We start from the raw sequence: 23,222 nt of genomic DNA, 5'->3' as shown, positions 1-23,222 counted from the left end.
GTTTTATCAGGTTGAGGACGTTTCCTTCTATTCCTGGTTTGTTGAATGGTTTTATCATGAAAGGGTAATGGATTCTGTCAGATGTTTTTACTGTGTCTACTGAGGTGATTATGTGGTTTTGATCCTTTATTCTGCCGATATGGTGCATTACATTGATTGATTTTCAACTATTTATCTCTTAACACCTGCCTTTAAAATGAGTCTCAAAATTAATCTCCCCTTTTTTATGGATCTCTAATATAACTTTAAAACAATCAAAAAAAGAGAACAGCATACTTTTCCAGATTGGATGGCACTACATTTGATGACTAAGCAAATAAATCGTAAAGCAAATAAACTGAACAATTCAGGATACCAAACTCAGGGGCTATAAGATGAACCAGTCAGGGACCATGACTGATTTGTTCTCCATTTTATCTCCGGTGCTTTGAACACTGGTTAGCCACTCAGTACTTACTAACTGAATGAACAAGCTCTTTCCAACTTCCTCTTCACTCTCCATTCTCTTCACCACATAAGTAGGAATAATAAAAGATCAGTTCATCAAATATTAACAATAACATCCAGGAATAAAATTACTTACATATCACAACTCCAATCACTCCTGTGCTAAACTAGAAGTTGAGATCACTCTCATCCTTTCTACACCTTACTCAAAAGCACAGAAGGCCAAACTGATCTCAGTATTAGGGAGACACAAGTTATTAGTGCCAGGCTAGAGTAGGGGCCCTGGTGGTACAGTGGTTAAGAGCTCGGCCGCCAACCAAAAGGTTGGCAGTTCGAATCCACCAGCCACTCTTTGGAAACCCTGTGGGGCAGTTCTATCCTGTCCTATAGAGTCACTATGAGTCGGAACTGACTCAGGAGCACCAGCTTTGGTTTTGGTTTAAGTTAAGACTAAAACTCCACTACCACTGCGTCAAGACAGCCATGCTTTCAACAGTCACTGACGGCAAGAAGCAGAAAATTCTTAGTGAACAAGAGACATAATGACTAAGATAAAGAACAGATCCAAAAATATAAAGAAAGAAATGCATCGTTGATAAAGTATTTTAGACAAGGAAGTGGGCTTGATTTCTACTTCTGTATGCCTCTGGATAGTTAGGGGTAAGAACGCAAAGCTCAGGTGAAATATTAAAACATGTTTATTATTTTATGCTTTTTCTCTGGACAGTGTCCTTTCTTGAGTAAAAGAAAGGAGAAAAGAGGGTAACAGAATCAAGAGCAGCTGTCAGTATCTCTAGGCTCCTAACATTCTGCCAAGGCTTCATACCCCACCGTATCTTGGAAAACAAACAAATCAGAGACCCCTTCCACACATTTACTCTGCTATCGAGTAGCTCTCTTATCATCTTAAACAAGACATATTTGTAAATATGAATACTCATTTCAATTCTGGGTTCTTAAAATTCACAGAATATGCATACCTAATACCAATGTGAATTAAGCATCCCCCTAAAAAGGGTGGGGGGTTTCTTTGCTGAAAATGATAATTTTACTACTTAAACAATTTAATGGTATAATAATAGTTTGCCTGTCTTATAAAATCAAAATTATTCTGGAGTTTAGTACCAAAACTCTTAAATTTTAAATATTAAATTCAGCAGAACCTGCTTAAAAAATACAGTTATGTAGGTACAGATGTTACCTAAGATATATCTATATGCACACACACTGCGAACGGTTAACGGTGGTTACCTCTGCAAAGTGGGAAGGAAGAAAGGAACAGAAAGAGTGCAAGAAAGGGGAGGATACGAAACAGAACAGGCAGGAGAGGAGCACTTGCTTCTTTCTTTTTAGCCAGTGGTTTTACAGGGATTTTTCCTCATGATTCTTAAATATACACATATACATACATATACACACACACAAACAGTATATATATGTGTGTGCATACACAAACATTAATGAAGTTAAGGGTCTTGATTCTTTTATCTTTAATGTGGAATCAAACATCTCCCTGCTTTCTGTTGAGATTTTTAAAAATCTAACATGGGAATTTCTACAAAACTCTAAATAAATAATAACTGTATTTTTACTCAAAGTCCATTTCAGAAACATTACAATGAAGTTGTGCTCTTTTATGACTTTAAAGAGCGTTCAGAGGGAGCCTGCTTTATAGCCAACTGGGCTCTATTTTTAAAAAATATTTTTATTACAGGAAGTACTCAAACCTACACAACAGTAGAGAGAATAGTATAAGGAACTCAAATGAACCCATCATCCAGGCTCAAAAGCCATCAACACTCTGCAGGCGGGCTCTATTCATGATCAAACTCCTAACAAGTTTGGGTGGATACAGGTAGTCTATGCAGCTCCTTTCCCACAGTTTTTCTCCAAAAAAATCAGATTTCCTTTTTTAAAAAACAGGCGTGTAATGAAGGGACCCATAGCTCGCCTCTATTTGCTTCTCCATGTGTGTCTTCTGAGAATAAGTGTGAAAAGAGAATCACTTAACCAAAAATAACAATTACTCTGATTTAAACTCAAACACATTAAATTCCAAAGTGTAAACTCAAACTATCTCCCAATTACAGGACATGAGTAGTCGAAAATATTGCTGTTGTAGGCTGCTTTATCAACCTGTTTACACAAGTATGAATACTTCAGAACAAGTTGAGAAAACTATTGAGAGAGAAGAAAATACACACTAATAAATTGCATTTCTTGATTAGCCACTCAAAATAGCAAAGGTTTCTAATTCTATGGAGCCCCAAATCCACCACAAAAATTGTGATTTCACTCCAACTGTTTGTTTGGCATTTAGGGAAATATTTGACATTGTAATCTTCTACCAATGAGCTTTTATCCTTATCAACTTCATTCAAGATTACTTTATTACTGAAAGCACCTATTTTAGCTTATACCTGTTTACAAAACAAATTCTCAACTGTTCTTCCCTATAGGTGCTGTCAGGCTGGAAAGAGAATTCAAAGGAGGAACCAGCTGGGCAAAACTTCACAGAAACAATTCAGCACAGGGAGCCTCCCCTCCAAGTTTAGAAACTGGAGAGACTGAGTGATGGCCGGTAAAGCCCATACCCTCTGAGTAACAGTACCTGGCCCTCGGTTCTTCTGTCAGGGTAACTGCAAACACAAAAAGGTCCACCTAAGTTTCCCTGGGCTCTTAAAAGCTAGCAAGTGGCCATTTAAGATGCATCAATTGGTCTCAGCCCACCTGGAGCAAAGGAGAATGAAGAACACCAAAGACACAAGGTAATTATGAGCCCAAGTGACAGAAAGGGTCACATAAACCAAAGATTACATCAGCCTGAGACCAGAAGAACTAGATGGTGCCTGGCTACAACCAATGACTGCCCTGACAGGGAACACAACAGAGAACCCCTGAGGGAGCAGGAGAGCAGTGGGATGCAGACCCCAAATTCTCATAAGACCAGACTTAATGGTCTGACTGAGACTCAAAGGACCCCATTGGTCATGGTCCCCAGACCTTCTGTTAGCCCAGGACAGGAACCATTCCCAAAGCCAACTCTTCAGACAGGGAATGGACTGGACAATGGGACAGAAAATGATACTGGTGAAATATGAGCTTCTTGGCTCAAGTGGACACATGAGAATATGTTGGCATCTCCTGTCTGGAAAGGAGATGAGAGGGCAGAGGGGGTCGGAAGCTGGCCGAAGGGACACAAAAAGAGAAGAGTGGAGGGAAGGACTGTGCTGTCTCAGGGGGAGAGCAATTTAGGAGTATACAGCAAGGTATTTATAAATTTTTGTATGAGAGACCAACTTGATTTGTAAACTTTCACTTAAAGCATAAAAAAAAAAAAAGTTTCCCTGAGGTCTTAAACACTAGCAAGCAGCCATCTAAGATCCATCAATTGGTCTCAATCCACCTGGAGCAAAAGTAAACAAAGAACACTAAAGACACAAGGTAAATGTGGGCCAAGAGACAGAAACGGCCACATAAGCCAGAGACTACATCAGCCTGAGACCGGAAGAATTAGATGGTGCCTGGTTACAACTGATGACTGCCCTGACAGGGAACACAACAGAGAATCCCTGATGGAGCAGAAGAACAGTGGGATGCAGACCTCAAATTCTCACAAAAAGACCAGAACTTAATGGTCTGACTGAGACTGGAGGGACCCCAGAGGTCATGGTCCCAGACCTTCTGTCAGCCCAAGACTGGAACCATTCCCAAAGCCAACTCTTCAGACTGGGACTGGTCTAGACTATAACATAGAAAATGATACTGGTGAGGAGTGAGCTTCTTGGCTCAAGTAGACATATGAAACTATATGGGTGGCAGAGGGGGACAGGAGCTAGCTGAACAGACATGGGGAATACAGGGTAGAGAGGAAGAATGTGCTGTCTCGTTAGGGGAAGAGCAGGTAGGAGTACAAAGCAAGGTGTATATAAGGTTTTGTATGAGAGACTGACTTGACTTGTGAACGTTCACTTAAAGCACAATGAATTTAAAAAAAAAAAAAAAAAGTAAGTTTCCCTGAGGGAAAATGCAGAACAGAATTTCAAAATCTCATGGACTCCAGACTTCTGGGAGCCGTGAAGGTTGAATGAACCTCTGAAACTACTGTCCTAAAATAATCTTTAAACTTTAAAACAAAAATATTTCCTGAAGCCTTCTTAGAACTGGTTAGCTTAACTAGCAAAAAAGGTCTGCCCTGAGCAGTACGCTCTTTTAAGAACTATCTATATAGGATCAAACTGGCAACAGCAACTTGAAAGAGTAGATATGAACCTTAGGGGACAGTGGATTTATGTTATGGGGGAGAGCTACTCAGAAAAGGAGGGTGAGGATGGTCGTACAACTTAAGAATGTAGTTAGTGACACTAAGTGGTACATATAGAAACTGTTGGTGTATGTTTTGCTGTGTATATTCTCAACAACAACAAAATAGTTTTTTCCTTTTACAGTTCCCCTGAGGGTAAGCACTAAATTAGTTTAAAAAACAGCAATTAAGGGAAGAGCAAGCCTGGCATAAGTGTACATAGACTATCTGTAATAATAAATGAGCATCTTTCTCTAGGTCAAAAATATTGCCATTGTGGGAAAGAGGTTCAATTCCAAGTCCTCCAAAAAGCTACTTTCTGTTCTTCCTTTTCTAGCCTTAATGCTTCTTTGGATGGCATATGAGAGCACAAGGTTATTTGTCTCTTAAAAAATTTGTGTTAAACTGCATAGTGTAAACAAAAAACGACAAGGACTTCTTGCTGTCATTTCAAACATGAGGAAAATAGGGTAATTCCTTTCTAACAGTACTACTACTTACTTTGGACACTTTGGGCTCCCAAATGTAAAATGGACCTGTCAGGGTCACTCTGCAAAAGCCAAGAGATGCCCTACAGTCTGTGAATGGGTGTGGGGATGATGGGCACCTGTCCATCCAGGAGGGAAGCCTACCCTACCTCAGAAACCACACTCTTCCTGACGTGTTCTTCTGAGCCCAAGCATCAATCACCAACTAATAAACAACAGATGTTGCTCTCGCCTCCTGTGTGGCAATGCATACTGCTTTCTTCCCACTCTTCCCTGTCCAAAATATCAGAGCCCCTGAGGAAGGACACAACTGACCTTATTTGTTACCACTGGTGGGCAATGACAGACTGGGGAAAAATAAATAGCAGCACCAAGCAAGTGTTCAGGCCCCTTAAATGAGAGAAATTTACCAAAACTAAACTACCGCTCCAAATAAAACCAGAAACCCATATTTGGGGCAAGAGTCTTCACCATCCTATGCTTGTTTTTTCAACCACCAAATGAGAATTTGGAATAGCTCTATCACTGGCAAAATAAAAGTTTGCACAAATTGAGCAGGATACTATTCCTTGTTACTTTCAGCCAAGCCCACTGCCGTCAAGTCAATTCCAACTCACAGCCAGCCTACAGGGATGAAGAGAACTGCCCCACAGGATTTCCAAGGAGCGGATGGTGGATTCAAACTGCCAACCTTTTCATTAGTGGATGAGGTTTTAACCACTGTGCCACGAGGGCTCCTACTTTCAGCCATATCCTAAGTAGTAATGTTTTGTATCTAAAGAAGAATCACACACTACTCACAACCCACCAACTCGGAAATTTACTACGAAGGATCATTTAAGATCCATATCCTATTCTACCCTTTTTAAAAACAATGCAATCTACCCAAAAACACACAGATATCAACTGTCCAGGGACCTGGACACTTACCTTCTGACTACTTATCATTTGCTTCTAGGGCAACCCACCTATAACGAATTCAGGCAGCACCAACCTCACCTGAGAAAGATGAGCTCCCAGAGCAAGTCAGGGCTCAGAAGAGCCTTGGAAGGGCTCAGTAAGCTTGCTTCCAGCAGAGTCCACAAGATGTCACATTTCATTCCTGCTTTTCAGTGAGTGAATTACTTTCAAGTCCTGCTGATGTGGCAAACTCTACCCCTTTCATTTTTCACTTTTTAAAGGAACAGAACCACATTACTTCTCAGTTACTTGAAAGGGTAAGAAAACATCAATGAGATATATACTTTCCATAACAGCACAGAATATGGGATGCAGAAGGGCACCAATTATTTCAAAGCTGATTCCCACACAGGAATCACTGTTTCATAAAGCTTTTTTATTTTTAACACCGGAGAAAATATTAAATAATAATTTAAGATAATGACAAAACTTTGCTAGGAAACATGTTTAGTCATTCTTACAATCAAGCTGCAATGTTTCTCCTCAACCAGAAATTAAAACATAGGGAAGACTAAAGACAGCTGGAATATTACATATATTCACAGAAAGCAGCATAGTCAGTTTAATCAATGCTTGAAAATTCTGAAAAAATGCACACAAATAATAAACTTAGGTCTCAAGTCATCTTGAAAAAGGCTAGTAAACTGTAGAAATAAAATGTATGCAAAAATGTTTATAAGTACTATACCTCCTAAAGGCATTCTAAGGAGACAGGAAGCACGTAGGTTGGTGAGCTCAACTTTATCTGCTGGCATCCTGGGCCATAAGCAGACAATCTATTAACATCTGAGCAAAAGGAAGTGACCCGAAATGAGAGAGGAATTCTAGGGGACCTTAAGAAGGTAATCATTTCTGTGGATTTCAGTTTATTCATTTATTAAATGTGGACAATAATACTGGACATATTACTTAACTTCTAAGGGTTCCTAGATAAGGAACTGTGAGGAGTGGTCAGTTGGGCTTTACAAACACAAACAGGACGCTGCACTAAGAAGCACTTACTGCAAAGTACACCCAGAATCAAATCTCACAATTTTTTAAGTAGTTTTGCTTTCTCATTGAAGCAAGCCTCACAGTCCCTGTTATTTTGGTAAGACTGGTATGAGCGTATTCTCCAAAAATACCTGGTCCAGCAAGTACCAAGGGCAGTTGTCTATTCATTCCATCAGTACTTACTGAGCACTCACTCTGTGATAGGCATTGTGCTACATGTAGTGAACAAGGAGGACAGGTTCTCTGTCCTATTATTGCAGGTACAAAAATTTTTTTGTATCTTTTCAGGCTCATAATGAGACTTTGGAGGTTTTCTTTTGCTTTGGTGAAAAGTGAAGAAAACGCCAGACTAATGTCAAAAAGAAGATCATTGGTAAGATCTTTGTCACCTACCCTCTTTGAACTGAAATTTTCTTGTGTTAAAATAGTTTAAACACTTAACAAATGTGTCATACTAATACAAGATGTTAATAACGGGAAATTGGGTGTGGGGTGTACGAGAACTCTTTGTACTATCCTCACGATTTTTCTGTAAAGCTAAAACTACTCTAAAACAAGTTTATTTTTAAAAATATGGGGTAACAGTACCCATATTTCACAGTCATGAAGACCAAAGGACATAGAGAACTGGGAAATCCCTGCTTGATGGAAAGGGAACCTATGACTCCAACACAAGAAACTGAGCTAGGACTAGATGTTACATTTCATGATGGGCATATAAAGGAGGGTGTTTCCATGAAGTGAAGGAATATACTGAAGCATATTTACCAATCTAAAATGTCCTGTCCCAAATGGACAGAACCCCAGAATGTGACTTTATAATGCTGGGCCAGGTTCTGCAGTGTGTAGTGGCTTTAGCAGCAAAAAGAACTGGGTTGAATTCTGGCTCTCCCACCCATCAGCTGGATGAGATGCTGTCTTCTGATTTATAGAATGGAAACAATGTGATTTACCTCACAACAATGCCATGGGAATTAAAGACATACAGGTAGAGTGTCTGGCACAAAGCTAGTGAATTTACACCTTAAGCTGTGCTTAACTACAGTTCCAGAGTGCGAACGGACAAGAGATATATGGGAACTTTCCCAGGAGCAAATAGATTTTTATGAATGAGCCTATTTCCTTACTATTTACCTGCCTATTAATATAAATAACAGATAATCAGGTATCTTTATACGAAGTGCAACCAAGTGTTTTCTACCTTTACTAGCCAAACTGCATGTGCTAAACTGAAGAAGTGCACTGGAAACAAAAGAAGAAAAAGTCATATTCTATATTCTCCAGGTCATGACCTCCTGAAAAATAAATCCCTTTGTTGTTAAGATGTTGGCAGGGATGTTGGTAAGGTGAGGGGCCATTAATTTGGAACTTTTTCACTGCAATATCTCCAGTGTATATAATTTGTGGTACACCCTCTTGAAAATTTACTCAGTGGGTGCCTATTAGGCTCAGGATCATCTATGCAACTAATCTTTCATCATTAGAGAAACAGAATGAATAGCTAGTCAGCAGCTTTAAGAATCTTCATTTCACCCAAGAGGCTCCTCTCCTATATCCCCAGGAGAGAGTAACCTCAATACTAGTTCCCACTTTAAAAGGGTTCATGTTACTACTGGGGAATATTTTCTTCTCATTTTTTAGAATAACTCTCAGCTTTTCTAACTTAATAAAAACAATATGTAGCATAGGTTAATTAATGGCCTATGGCTTCCTTCCAGCTCTCATTAAGGAAAGCCTTTTTTAAAAACTAAATCAAGCCGCTGTGACATTTAATTATCTATTTTTTTATAAAAATGAAATTATTGTTACTAAGACCTTGGGCTGAACAAGCAGTACATATTACCATCACCTGCAGAGCTTAAAAAAAAAGGTCCATTCACGAAGATTCTGATTCAGAAGTCTGAAAAGGGGTTCAGGACCAGAGGACTACGAACACTGCAGATTCCAAAGATTAGGTCTGTGGTCCTTCTTCATCTAGTGAACAGTGTACCATTGATACATACGCATCTGCTGTTTGCATAGAGTTCTGTATGGTGCATGTTCACAACTGTATTAGAAGAAATTAGTTATTTGACATCTTTTACAGACATTGCTCAAATTATTTTCCTAAAATAAGTCTATCGTAAAACCATTTGAAGGGAAAAAAATGTGTGTGTGGCGGGGGGGAGGGGTATGGAATTGCTTGGCAAAAAGCAATTTGGCCTTTGTTCTCAGTTCTTTGTAGCTGGACCACACCTAAGGCTAATGAGTGCGGGCTGGCCAAACCAAGAGAAACCACCCAGGGGCTCAATGTTGATTACGCCTAGGAGGCATGATGTAATCTATGATGGCCAATAAAAAGCCCTGAGCCTTAAGGTGCAGATGAACTTTCTGGTTGGTGACCACGCATCAGACAGTGGAGTATGTCCCTCTTTAGGACCTCTACCAGGCCTCACCCTATGTGTCTCCTCGTTTGAATCCTTTTTGGTTGTAATAAATCTGCAGCTGTTTAAGTATGGTATACTCTCCATTAGATTCTGTGAGTCGTTCCAGTGAATTATCGAACTTACAGGGGCAATGAGAGCCAGCAGGAGCTGGCATCTGCTTATTTGGCAATCTGAAGGACCGTGTATTTTAAGTTGTGAGCTCTGACCTAGCTCCCGGTGGCAAGGGTTGGAGAGAGTATGCTGTGTCGGCAGCTGGGGAGACAAAGATGGAGAAGTGAGAAGTGAAAAGGTGAGGACTGGATCCACCCCTCACCCCCTTGGGCACTGGATTCATGTGGATCCTTACCACAAAGTTAGCAATAAATGTGGGATTTGCCCACTTTGCCCTTACTTAGTGCCATATATACATTTATTTTGTTATATGTTAATCACTGCTTTAACTTATGTATGGACTAGCACAGGGTATCATTCCATAAATATATTAGTTTTATCTATTCTTTCAGAAGCATAAGCTCCTACAGATGTATTGTCCGATACAATACCACATTTCAAGCGCTCAGCAGACGTCTTTAAAAAATTATGTCACTAATATTGTATAAGACCCCTATTGTAAGATCTTGAGAAATAGTATAAACTGAGAAGAACACATACTTTTGTGGTTACGAGGCGGGGAGGGAGGTAGGGTGGGACAGGGCTTTTTACTGATTAATTAGTAGATAAGAACTGCTTTAGGTGAAGGGAAGGACAATACTCAATACATGGAAGGTCAGCTCAACTGGACTGGACCAAAAGCAAAGAAGCTTCCGGGATAAACTGAATGCTTCAAAGGTCAGCGGAGCAAGGGCGGGGGTTTGGGGACCATGGTTTAAGGGGACTTCTAAGTCAATTGGCAAAATGATTCTATTATGAAAACATTCTGCATCCCACTTTGAAATGTGGCGTCTGGGGTCTTAAATGCTAACAAGCGGCCATCTAAGATGCACCAATTAGTCTCAACCCACCTGGATCAAAGGAGAATGAAGAACACCAAGGTCACACAATAACTATGAGCCCAAGACACAGAAAGGGCCACATGAACCAGAGACCTACATCATCCTGAGACCAGAAGAACTAGATGGTGCCCGGCCACAATCGATGACTGCCCTGATAGGGAGCACAGCAGAGAACCCCTGAGGGAGCAGGAGATCAGTGGGATGCAGACCCCAAATTCTCACAAAAAGACCATACTTAATGGTCTGACTGAGACTAGAGGAATCCCGGCAGTCACGGTCCCCAAACCTTCTGTTGGCACAGGACAGGAACCATTCCCGAAGACAACTCATCAGACATGAAAGGGACTGGACAGTGGGTAGGAGAGAGATGCTGATGAAGAGTGAGCTAATTATATCAGGTGGACACTTGAGACTGTGTTGGCATCTCCTGCCTGGAGGGGGGATGGGAGCATAGACAGAGTTGGAAGCTGGCAAAATTGTCACGAAAGGAGAGACTGGAAGGGCTGACTCATTAGGGGGAGAGCAAGTGGGAGTACGGAGTAAGGTGTATATAAACTTATATGTGACAGTCTGACTTGATTTGTAAACGTTCACTTGAAGCTCAATAAAAGTTAATAAAAAAAAATTATGTCACTGGCTTCCTATGTCTGTGCCTTTCCAATATTTATTTTCTCATTTCCAATTTTTAATTCTCTTAAGCAAGACCTGCCATATTTCTGTATGGATCAAAATTAAAAATATGAAGATAATTTATTTTATTTTTTTCTTGGTGAGACAAGAAGGCTTGTATCACTAAGTATTTAAAGATCATATAACACTACAATAATTAAAACATTAAGTACTGGCATAAGATTAGGCAGATATGCATCAAAATAGAAAGTCAAGAAATATACCTTAAAAAGGTAGCTTTTCAAACCAGTGGAAAAAGGAAGGATAAATCAGTAACTGGGACAACTGATTAACACTTGGTATAAAAGTTAGATTTCTACTTCTCATCATCAACAAAAATAAAGTTCCAGACATGTTAAGGAAATGCTAAAAAAAAAAATTAAAAGATAAATTAGTGCCCCAAGGGTATAGCCCCTGGACACCCTTTTAACTCAGTACTTAAGTCACTCCTGGAGTTCACTCTTCAGCCAAAGATCAGACAGGCCCATGGAACAAAACAAGGCTAAATGGGCACACCAACCCAGGGGCAAGGACAAGAAGGCAGGAGGTGACAGGAAAGCTGGTAATGGGGAACCCAAGGTCAAAGAGAGAGTGTTGACACATCGTGGGTTCGCAACCAAAGTCACAAAACAATATGGGTATTGACTGTCTAATGAGGAACTCATTTACTCTGTAAACCTTCATCTAATGCACAACGAAAAAAAAAAATCAGTGACTATTTGATATGCCTATCAAAAACATCATTAATATCCTCAGAGATAAAACATATTGTATCCATTATAAAAGGTCAGAAACAACAATAATAACAATAGTAGAATAACAGCCAGGCACTGGTCTAAACACTTAACGTATTAATTCATTTAACTCACAACGATACTATAAGGCAGGTTCTATTTATTATTGCCTCCATTTTGCATACGAGGAAACTATCCACAATCTTAAATACTATGCTATTTCACCTCTCTGCTTCATTCAAAGAACAAAAAAGAGCTCTTGGAAATGAAAAATATAAGAGCACAAGTGGAAACAATACAAAGTTGAAAAACATAACCAAGGAGATCTCCCAGAAAGTAGAAAAACACAGAAATGGAAATAGGAGGAAAAAAAGATAAAATGAAGAATCGATCTAGAGGATCCAACATTCAAATAAACAATCCTGGAAAAAGAGTAGGGAAAAATCAAAGACATAATTCTAAAAAACTTCCTAGAACTGGAGGACATAAGTTTCAATCCATTAAGTGGCTGAAACAACCACATCAACAACATAATGAAATTTCAGAACACTGTGGATGAAGAAGTCTAAAAAGATTATGTACAAGTTACACGCAAAAGCAACAGACAGCTCACCAACGGTGGCAGACAAAAGACAAGAAAGCAGTATCTTCAAAATTCTGAAGGAAAATTATTTCCAAACTAGAATTGTATACCCAGCCAAACTAACAATCAACATACAGGAAGAATAAAAGCCTTTTTAGACAATGTCTAAAAAATCTACCTCTCATACACCCTCTTCTCAGGAAGTTACAGGAAATGCTCTCCAAAACAAAGGATTAAATAAAGAAAGAAAAAGACAAAACACAGAGATGAGAAAAGATAACGGAATCTAGTACAAACGAGGTAGGAAATATCACCAGGCCGATGACGTTGGGATAGCAAGTACGACTGCAGCATAGAGCACAAGCTCAGAACGGAACATATCAGAAATCATCTCCAAGAAGATAAAACTTACAGCCAAGGTGCTTAAATGTAATGAGAAAGATTACACTTCTAGGTAGAGTCTGGGAGGAGTTACTGATAAAAACACTGAAAACTAAGCAAAACAGACAAAAATATTTTAACACAGGAAAACAGTTGTGCAAATAGGAAAAGTAACTATAGCATGCAAAATAACTACGCTGTGAATAAGCTATTCATGATCATAATATTAGGAAACCCTGGTGGCATAGCGGTTAAGTGCTACAGCTGCTAACCAAAGGATCAGCAGTTTGAATCCACCAGGCGCTCCTTGGAAACTCTACGGGGCAGTTCTACTCTGTCCCATAGGGTCACTATGAGTCGGAATCAACTCGATGGCACTGGGTTTGGTTTTTTTTTTTTTTGGTGAATCATAATATTGTCAACAGTGAATACTGTTCTAACCAAAATTATGTTATAACCAGTGACAATAAATGTATGTGAGGCAGCTGGGGAAGCCTATCACAGACCTCCACTATCCAACATAGGAAGTTAATACAAAATAACAAAAAAAGTGGGAAATCAATAAGTAATATATGCACATAGAAAGCTATGCTAATAACAAAAGAAACAGCTAAAGAGTTGAAAATAATTGCTCCTAGGGATTGGGGACAAAGCCCAGTGGTGCAGCTGTCTGTCTACGTAGTTTTTTTTGCACATGCATTAATAAAAATTAAAACAGTACCAAAAAAATATAGAATGTTTAAAGTTAAGAGAATGTAATATAGGGGAGAAATCAAATGTACACAAGAGTTTTTTCATGTCCATCACATAGAAATCTATGACAAGGAAAAACGGGGGATAAGACCATGTCTACCAAAAAGGGATTAGGTTAAATAAATTATATAGCACATCCATATGATGAAATGTCATACAGGCATTTAAAAATGCAAATGAGGAAAATATATCTCACCTTATTAACAAAAACCAGAAGACAAAAAAGTATAATTCCAATTTTGATTAAACACATACATATCCAGGTAACATACTCATTAAAAGACTGTTAACCAAAATATTAACAGTGACCTGGTGGCGTAGTGGTTAAGTGCTACGGCTGCTAACCAAAGGGTCGGCAGTTCGAATCTGCCAGGCACTCCCTGGAAACTCTACGGGGCAATTCTACTCTGTCCTATGCGGTCGCTATGAGTCGGAATTGACTCGGCGTCACTGGGTTTGGTTTTGTTTTTTTTTTTTTAATATATGTATGTCAAGTTTATGGATGATCTTTTTCAGTACTTTCAAATGAATGCACGTGTATTATTAAAGAACTCAAAACTTTAAAAAACCAACCAAACTGCTGATCGTACAATATGGAAGGAATCAGAGTCCAAGGCTACTTTATTAACTGGTTTCAGTTTGTTAAACTGAAATACAAATGCTGCTTAATTAATAAGTAACCAGAACTTCCATTAGGAATCTTCTGAAAAATAGTCAACTTTTAACATAAAGACTGATTTCATACATCAGTGAAGGTATTAGTTCTTCTTACCCCCATACACTTACCTTATCTGAACAATGATTCGACTTGCACTGGATCCCAAGCAGACACTACCTCAAAAAACACTGGCAGTGCCACTGGCTTTTCCAATTTACAAAGTCAGGTTACAATTCTGGAATGAGAGGAAATAAACACTGATAAAATCGCTATCCACAACCTGTAGACTGCATCGCCGATGCTTGAAATTTATAAGCAAAAACCCTATTTGAGCTGTCAACTTCAAGTGGACATCGGCTCCTCTCTCAGTAAGCTAGTGTGACGGATGTGCGTGTGTGTGCATGTCTGCCTGCCTCATTTTCATCCACTCAACCTCTTATAATAAAGTTGGAGTGTGGAAAGCTAAAACCTTCCTTCTTGTAACCCAATTCTTCCACTGGTAATATTTCAGGTGCCAGGGTTTGCATTATGCAAGACGAATTCACAAGCTCCAGAATTCAACCTGGAGAAATTCACAGGAGCTAATTGTTTGAAAGGAAAGAAAAATGTAATTGAGATATGTGCAGCTAAAATTTTTAATAGACTTTTTTTTTTTTTTTTTACAGCAGTTTGAGGTGTGTACAGAAAAACTGTGCAGAAAGTACGGGGAGTTCCCATATGCTTCCGTCCCTCTGCACATCATTTTTTGCAGAGCTAAATTTAACAAATACATTCCAGGTCAAAATACTACCACCATCCCCACCCCACAAAGCACACAAAAATAACTTCAGCTCCATTTGTCTAATTTTTCCCAGATCTAAACATTAGTAACATGGCCGCACATCAAAATAGTGTCATCCAAAACAAACAGGAAAACAAAGTTCCAAGATCAACAAGCTCATATATAAAGTTAATATCCTTACTTCTAGCTTATTAAAGCTGTATCACTCATTCATATTACTATAAAGGTAGGAAGGTAACCAAGATCCAAATAATCTGAAGATACACTCTCTTAACTTACTCAGCATTCACTCAATCAATATACACTGAAAGCCCATGTGTGCCCAGCACCAGGCATAACCTCTAGGTCTCAGAGCCTAGGAACAAACAATATACTCAGTTTTTGTTTTTGGCTACTAAATTTGCTATGTAATATAACACTAACTCCATTATTGGTGTGTGAAGGTAACAAATCTCCCTTCTGCCATGTCCCTCACATATCCCATCCGGGGCATATCAGGACTACCTAGTTCACAAATATATGGGAAACTTTCTATTTGGACTTCATCAATCCAGTCTGTAGCATGCATGCCCCTTTGGTCTCAAGGTGCAGCCTTCCTGATTCTCCCAAGTCAATGTTCACTTTCCACCATGGCGATGTGGGTGACCTCAGTAGATGCTGAGTGCCTCAGGTGTGGCCTCCCCATCATAGCTTCCTCTGAAACCCATGGTTTGCACATAGCTGAACCCTTGCCTACTTACCCAGGGCAGAAAAGAACTGATTTCCTTAAGTTATAGTCTCTGAACCCTTTGTACATGTGGAATGCCTCTTCCTCCTTCACTAAACTCCTACTCATTCCTTTAAGGGTCTCTTCCCAAACCAAGCCTTCCCTGGCTCTCCCACACTGGGTTAGGTATTGCTTCTTTGTGTTAGCTGGACACATCTTTCCTTACACTCATCTAATTGTATCTGTTTATCTGTCAAATTCCCCACTGGGCTGTGAACTCTTTATGCACCTAACACTGATATGTTTTTGCTGAGTAAACTGAATACCTAAGCAACAAACCCTTGACCTGTACCAAAGACAATCAGATAACCAACATTACGAAGCGCCTACTCACAAAAATACTAATAGGATTAGACTGTAATTTAAAGGAAATTTGCATTCAGTCAAATTAATGAAAATGTTGTTGATATTTACTTAGTTGATAAATAGTAAAAAAAAAATATATATATATAGCACTTTCAAAAACTCATTCTTTCAGAATACCTTTGCATACATTCTTGCAGTTTATTCTTATAACTCATCCTAGGTTATATCAGCCAGAATTCCTTTCCAAGGCCTCATAACTCCAGAGGACCAAGGGCTCATATCCATCTGGCTTGCCCAGTGAGGGACATTCCAATGACTGCTACAAAACTGAGAAATGATCTTACTGTACAATTCTACCCAAGTGGCAAATATACAAACATCTCTTCCATTTTCCTACCCCATTATGTTTCTTTCTTGCTAATTAACCTCTTCTCAGATACTGGCAAGAATTTTATCATTCCAACAAGTCTTCAATGTTTCATTGTTATGATGGGCAGAGAAGCAAGCCTGAGACTCTGACCCATCAGGATCCTGTGACTGTAAGGAGACACCTGAAGCCCTGCCACCACAGGTTTTACTGCCCCACCCCCACCCCCCAGCAGCTTGTCCTGCCTTTGTCATCTGGTAAACCACTGGGTGTTCTTTACAGCCTCTATCTCTTGAACCCCCTTGGAGGAATGCCAAAGTATTACCAAGGACGCCTTGGCATTGCCAACAATATACTTTTTCCCTTCTATATTACTAATTGTTCATTTATTCAACAAAACATTTATTGCGTTGGAAGTGAGTCAATGGCAACAGGTTTGATTTTGGCTTACTACATGCAAGGCGGCATTCTAGGCACTGGAGATTCACCAGTTAAAAAGTCCTTTCCTTTCTGGAGCTTACACTCTAGGGGGTGACTAGGAGGGGGATGGGGGCAGAAGAGTTAAGATTTTATACAAAACTGTCAGGGAAGGCTTCTCTCCCGTGACATTTGAGCAGAGACTTGAAGAGAAAGCATTTGCTGTACATGTATCTGAGGGTGAAAGGGTCCAAGCAAAGGGAACAGCAAGTGCAAAGACGCTGGGAAAGGAACACACTTGGCCTGTCTGAAGAACTGAGCAAAAAGAGTGGCTGCAAAGGAAAAACTTCCAAGGGAGCAGTTGATAGGTCAAGTCAGAGATGTGGGTTAATGGACAGGGCCTTGCAGGCCACTGTAAGGACTTTGCTTTTACTCTGGTAACATGAGCAGTCACTGGAGTGTTTTGAAGAAAGGAGTAACACGATCATAATTGTGTTTTCATAGGATCACTCTGGCTGCTGAGGGAGAACAGACTTTAACAGGACCAGGGCAGAGCGACTGGTAGATACTGCCTACAATAATCTAGGAAAAGGACAAAAGTAGCGTAGACCAGTGATAGCTCAGAACATGCCCACTTTCCATACACTGTTGTTAGGCGCCGATGAGTCAATTCTGATTCATAGTGACCCCATGTGACAGAGCAGAACTGCCACGTAGAGTTTTCCTGGCTGTAATCTTTACGGATGCAAATCACCAGGTCTTTCTCCCACAGAACTGCTAGGTGGGTTCAAACCCCCAAGCTTTAGGTTAGCAGCAGAGCACTTAACAATCTGTGCCACTGCTAGACCTTAAACAACAATATATAGGTCCTCAAACAAAGGGTGAACACTAATATTCTAAGACCATATAGCATTTGTATCTCCTGCAGTTAAACAAGACTGAATTTTTTTTTTATCTCGCCTCAGGCACCCCTGGCAATCTTTTATTGAGAGTACAAAACATAAGGTGAAACACAAGGGTGACCTTACCCACTCCTGTGACCCCAAGGCCAATGCCAGTCTTTTAAACTACCAGGACAAAGCTTGTTTGTATCATAGCTGAAGGACCAATATGTTCTGGCTTCAAAAGCATGATGCTACCTACCAATTAAAGTGGACAAATGAGGACAGTGTCTTCTACTCGTGGTAGCCAATAAATAATAAAATTTCATCTTAGCTGTTCCCCCATTGAAAAAATACTAAGAACTGATAAGATCATGACAGCAGAACAGTTGAACAAATAAACCTTTAGTGTCCTACCACAGAAAACAATGCAACGTCTGTTCCAAGTAGTTTACATGGTATCGGCAGCAACCTATATTGAATCCAAGACTGATGAAGTTACTACAAATGGTTATGGAGAGAGAGACACACACTTCATACGGGTCACATATACAGGGCCTTCCACACTGAGGGCCAGCAAACTACAGCACACAGGCCAAACCCAGACGGCTACCCGCTTTTGTACAGCCCACCAGTTAAGAATGGTTTTACAAGACTAAAGGGGCACACCAGCCCTGGGACAGGGACTGGATGGCAGGAGGGAACAGGAAAGCTGGTAATAGGGAACCGAGGGTTGAGAAGGGCGAGTGCTGACATGTCGTGGGGTTATTAACCAATGTACCAGAACAATGTGTGTACTGTCTGATGTGAAACTAGTTTGTTCTGTAAACCTTCATCTAAATTACAATTAAAAAAAAAGAATGGTTTTAACATCTTTAAATGGAGGCAGAGAATCAAAAGAATAATATTTCATGACATGTGAAAATTGTATGAAATTCAAATTCCAGTACCCACAAAAAGCATGCTCATTCATTCACGGGACGATTTTCGCACTACAAGGGCAGAGTTGAGCAGCCCCAACAGAGACTGTATGCAGTGCTCTCATCGCTTTGCACAGCTGCTCAAGACACGACAAACCACAGCAACACATTTATAAGGAAAAAGCGTCTGAGTGCCATGCACACTGCCACATCACATTTTATCAGTGTTTTTTAAACCACCAGTGCATACCCGTCATGTCAAAACAAGGAAAAAATGGGGCTTTGAATATTACCCTTTTAAGGCATAGTGAGTGTGGATTATTTTTTGTTATCAAACCAGATGGCAAAGTGCTGGTGTACTAGGAAATGACACCACAGCTGTGCTAAGAATACAATGTATGTTGACACTGCCAAACTAAGCACTCATCACATTAGTCCCAACTCATAAGAAAGCAACTGTCAGAAAAACTAAAAAATTTAAAACAGAATCTCGTCACAGCAGAAATTCTTTCCAAAAATAAAAACAAGGCAACAACCAAAGTAAGTTTCTGAGTGGCTCACTTGTTAGCAAAGCAAGGAAAGCCGATTTAGTGATGGTGAGTTAATTAAATCATGTTTGACTGCAGTAGCTAAAGACATGTGTCCAGAAAAAATAAACTTAAGACTATTATCCTTTCAGTAAGAATAATTGTTGGGAATAACTGAGGACAATGGAAGCAGCATTAACAGTCAATTAAAAAAACAAGGCAAGTGGGAGGAAAAAGGTACTGACCTAAGTAAGTTGGGAAATGAATGCGTCTGGAAGACTCAAGAGGAAAGGAACTGCACTGTACTCTAGCTGGTAAAGTTGTTTGCCAGAGGGATAAAAACCGCCAGAGAGATACAGGTTAACAATTCTGAAACCACTATAATATATGTATAGTGGAATTAGCAATTAAGTAAATGATTGGCAGATGACAGAAGCAAGGTTTCTTACTGCTGGAATGGGAGGTTATAGACAAGCAAGAGGGGAAGCCTAGAAAAATCCAAGTGGTACTAGCATTCTAGATCAGAGTTGTAAACACAGTATAAACTTATTTACTTTAATACAGAAACAGATACATATAGAAATATCATAGTCACTCTTGTAGACTTCCATCATCAGTTTTGCCACTTTCCTGATCTCCCTTACCACACAGCAGCTGGATGGCTTAGCAGTGGTAAAGTTTTATTGTGATTTTCTGAGGTCAGTGTTGAGGCTGATAATTTTCTGAACAAGGAGAACCATTTTATCGCTATTACTGAACACTGAATGGCTTTGGAAGTTAGCTTTTGTTGCACGCTTGATGTTTCTTAATGAATTCGACCTAAAATTGTAAGGCAAAATGGCACTTACAGGAGAAGCTTATAATATGGGAAATTAATGTGAATATTGTTTGTATCGAAAATGTCAGAAAAAAACTTTATTTATTCATTTCCCAAACTGTCAGAAGTTAAAACCAGCGAGATCTCCATTTCCACGCAAATAAGAAGTAAAATATACTTTCTGAGCAAACTACATTTTCAGGATTTTTCCTACCTCAACACAAGTGCAAAGGAAATCTCTGTATTTCAAAATCTGTTTACTATGCAACCAAGGAGTTTCCACCTAACTTCCAACTGGAAGTGATTAATCTTCAATGTAATGGCATGCTACAAGGCAAATACCAAGGAAAGAATCTAACAGAATTCTATAAATGCCTTCCAAGTGATGAATATGCTCCACTAAAATCATATGCTTATTGATTACTATTAGTAGTTGGCAGTATCTATCTGTGTGAAAAGACATTTTCAAAGATGAAATACATAAAATTTCACTACAGAATTAACAGATGAACATTTGCAACTGACTCTGATGTGAACACGAACTTTGAACCCCAATCAAGTGGAATGTCATCCCCCTAAAAAAGAAATCTGTTCCTCTCACTAGCAGACCTGTATTACAAAAATTGTATTCAATTATTATATTTTGAATTTTGTCAATAAAAAATTTGTGGAAATGTATTTTCTCTCGTTACACATTGATTCCAACTCACAGCGACCCTGCAGGACAACAGAACTGCCGCATAGGGTTTCCAAGGAGCGGCTGGTAAGTTCCAACGGCAAAGCTCTTAGCCACCAGGGTTCCCGTTATACATAAGTAATAGGGTTTCCAAGGAGCGGCTGGTAAGTTCCAACGGCAAAGCTCTTAGCCACCAGGGTTCCCGTTATACATAAGTACCTACCTAAAATTCTCAGTTTTGCCTCTTGGCCCACAAACCTAAAATATTCCCTACCTGGCTAACTCCATTCTACATAATTTGCCTAACAAAGGCACTTAGAGCAAATGGTCAAACAACAAAGCCTTAATAAACAGTAATTCTCAAAGCTGTAGAAACTCAAATGGTAGAAACTATCACATATATATGTACACACACACACACACACACACACACACACACACATTCATACCCAGCTACTTACAATAAGACAAATAAAAATTAGTAACCACCCTAAAGCAATTCCCAAAGAGTACTAGTCCAGTAAATTGTAAGAGCACTTGCTCTAAAGCCAGATGGCCTGAATTGGAACCCCAGCTCCACCAACTAGCAGTTGAGACCTTTGAATGAGTTAAGAGTTACTCTGTCGGTTCTGTTTAATCATCTGCAAAACTGACATAAAAAGAGTTCCTGCTTCATAAGGTTACTATGTAAATTATAATACATATAAAGGTTTTTAAACAGTGCTTACCCATTGTTAAGTACTCAATAAATATTACTATTAATCTGGCCAATGTCAAAATGACAGGAGTTAAAAGACAAGACCTCAACCAGCTGGTATGGTAGTCACAAGATCACTAACAACTACCTTCTCTGTCTTGAGGATTTAGAATTTGGCTTTATGGCGACTCAGAATGTAAGACACTAATTACACCATCAAATATCTTAAAGAAGCAGTGTGCTCTGACAACAAACCCAAGATTCATTCCAGGCTGAATGAGTTTGCCCCTCAAATGACCCCATTGTTCTGTGCCTCAGCTTCTCACCTTACAAGGCAGAGAGGGATCAAACATGCCATGTGTGCACCTGAAAAGTTTCTACCTAAACGAGTTTCTAAAATCTTGCTCTCAGGCTGTGCAGAGTAGTTAAAGAGTTCAGGTGCTAACTAAAGGGTTGGCAGTTTGAATCCACCAGCCGCTCCTTGGAAATCCTATGAGGCAGTCCTACTCTGTCCTATAGGATCACTATGAGTGGGAATCGACTTGACGGCAACAGGTTTTGAGGCTATACAGAGGTGCCTCGGAGCAAAACAGCACTCCTATCCAGCAGATAGACTTGAACTGTCAAGAGATCTTAACAGCTACTTTTCCAGAATCTATCTTTTTATCATATGGCATAACTTTTATAAGCTAACATTATTTCCTTACCACCTGAACCTCAATTTCCTTGAAAATTACTAGTGCAATATTACAAGACTAAATGTCTCCTTGAGGACAGGTACCAGATCAAATTCCTTTTTGTATTCCCAGTGCCTAGACACAGTATGGGCATCACTACATGTTTGCTGAATAAACAAATGAATATTATGTATACTGTTTACAGCTATTAGCTATACAGCTTTAAAAAGAAAGTAACATGTATAGAATCATGTACTTGAGACATTAACATAGACAACAATATTTTATTTGCCTGAGAAAGCTAAAATGTTTAGTTTTTAACTAGCTTGTAAATTTTTTCAAACTCCAACGATGTCTCCTTTCTAATTTCTATCCTCCATTTCCCCAACTTCCAGTTCCCAAAGGCCATAATAATTTTTTTTTATTTTGGAACATACGTCGCTTTGTCTGGAGCGTGCCCTATTAGTAGGTATTCAGTTGACCTATCGGGACTGGCTTTTCCTCTTTCCTAAAAACTCCAAGATACAAAACAGTGTACATAAAAAATTTTAACAAACTCTGACAACACAAGAGATATGGCAGTACTATAGAAATTCAGAAGGGAGTTCTTAGTCGGAGAGAAGACAACACTTGAGCTGGGTCCCAAAGGGTTAGCAAAATGTAAAAAAAAAAAAAAAATCTGGAAAAGCAAATGCAACTGTTCAAGAGCTAAAGAATGGAACAGCTATGCAGAAGTGTCAAATTTACCTAAGGGTAGGACCAGAATATAGCTAGCCTCAAATGCCAACTAAAAAGAAAGCTGAACTCTATGTCTGAGAATGGGAAGCAGTAAATGTTTCTAAGCAGGCAAACTGTTGGGTAAGAGGATGAGTCAGGATAGACGAGAGTAGGGATAAGTTAGGAGAGTTATCATGTTTGAGGTAAAGCAACTCTGGACCAGAACCATTCATTTAACATATGTTCCCGCCATATTTAAGGCACTATCCTGGCCTTTAAGGAGTTT

The 23,222-nt window shown here is 39.4% G+C and overlaps 1 protein-coding gene across 1 annotated transcript in view; it reads right to left on the bottom strand.

Moving 5' to 3' along the window:
* The window catches only part of THRAP3 (thyroid hormone receptor associated protein 3), a 68,597-nt gene that overhangs the window by 27,050 nt on the left and 18,325 nt on the right, over window positions 1–23,222 (bottom strand). Inside the window, exon 2 of the mRNA XM_003415498.4 lies at window positions 14,516–14,622. The gene's annotated coding sequence lies outside the window, so the exon portion shown is untranslated. The remainder of the gene's footprint in view (window positions 1–14,515; window positions 14,623–23,222) is intronic.

Source organism: Loxodonta africana, chromosome 3, assembly GCF_030014295.1.
Source record: "Loxodonta africana isolate mLoxAfr1 chromosome 3, mLoxAfr1.hap2, whole genome shotgun sequence".
NCBI classification, from domain to species: Eukaryota; Metazoa; Chordata; class Mammalia; order Proboscidea; family Elephantidae; genus Loxodonta; species Loxodonta africana.
The sequence above is the reverse complement of the archived record's forward strand: the minus strand, read 5'-3'. Positions and strand labels throughout refer to the sequence as shown.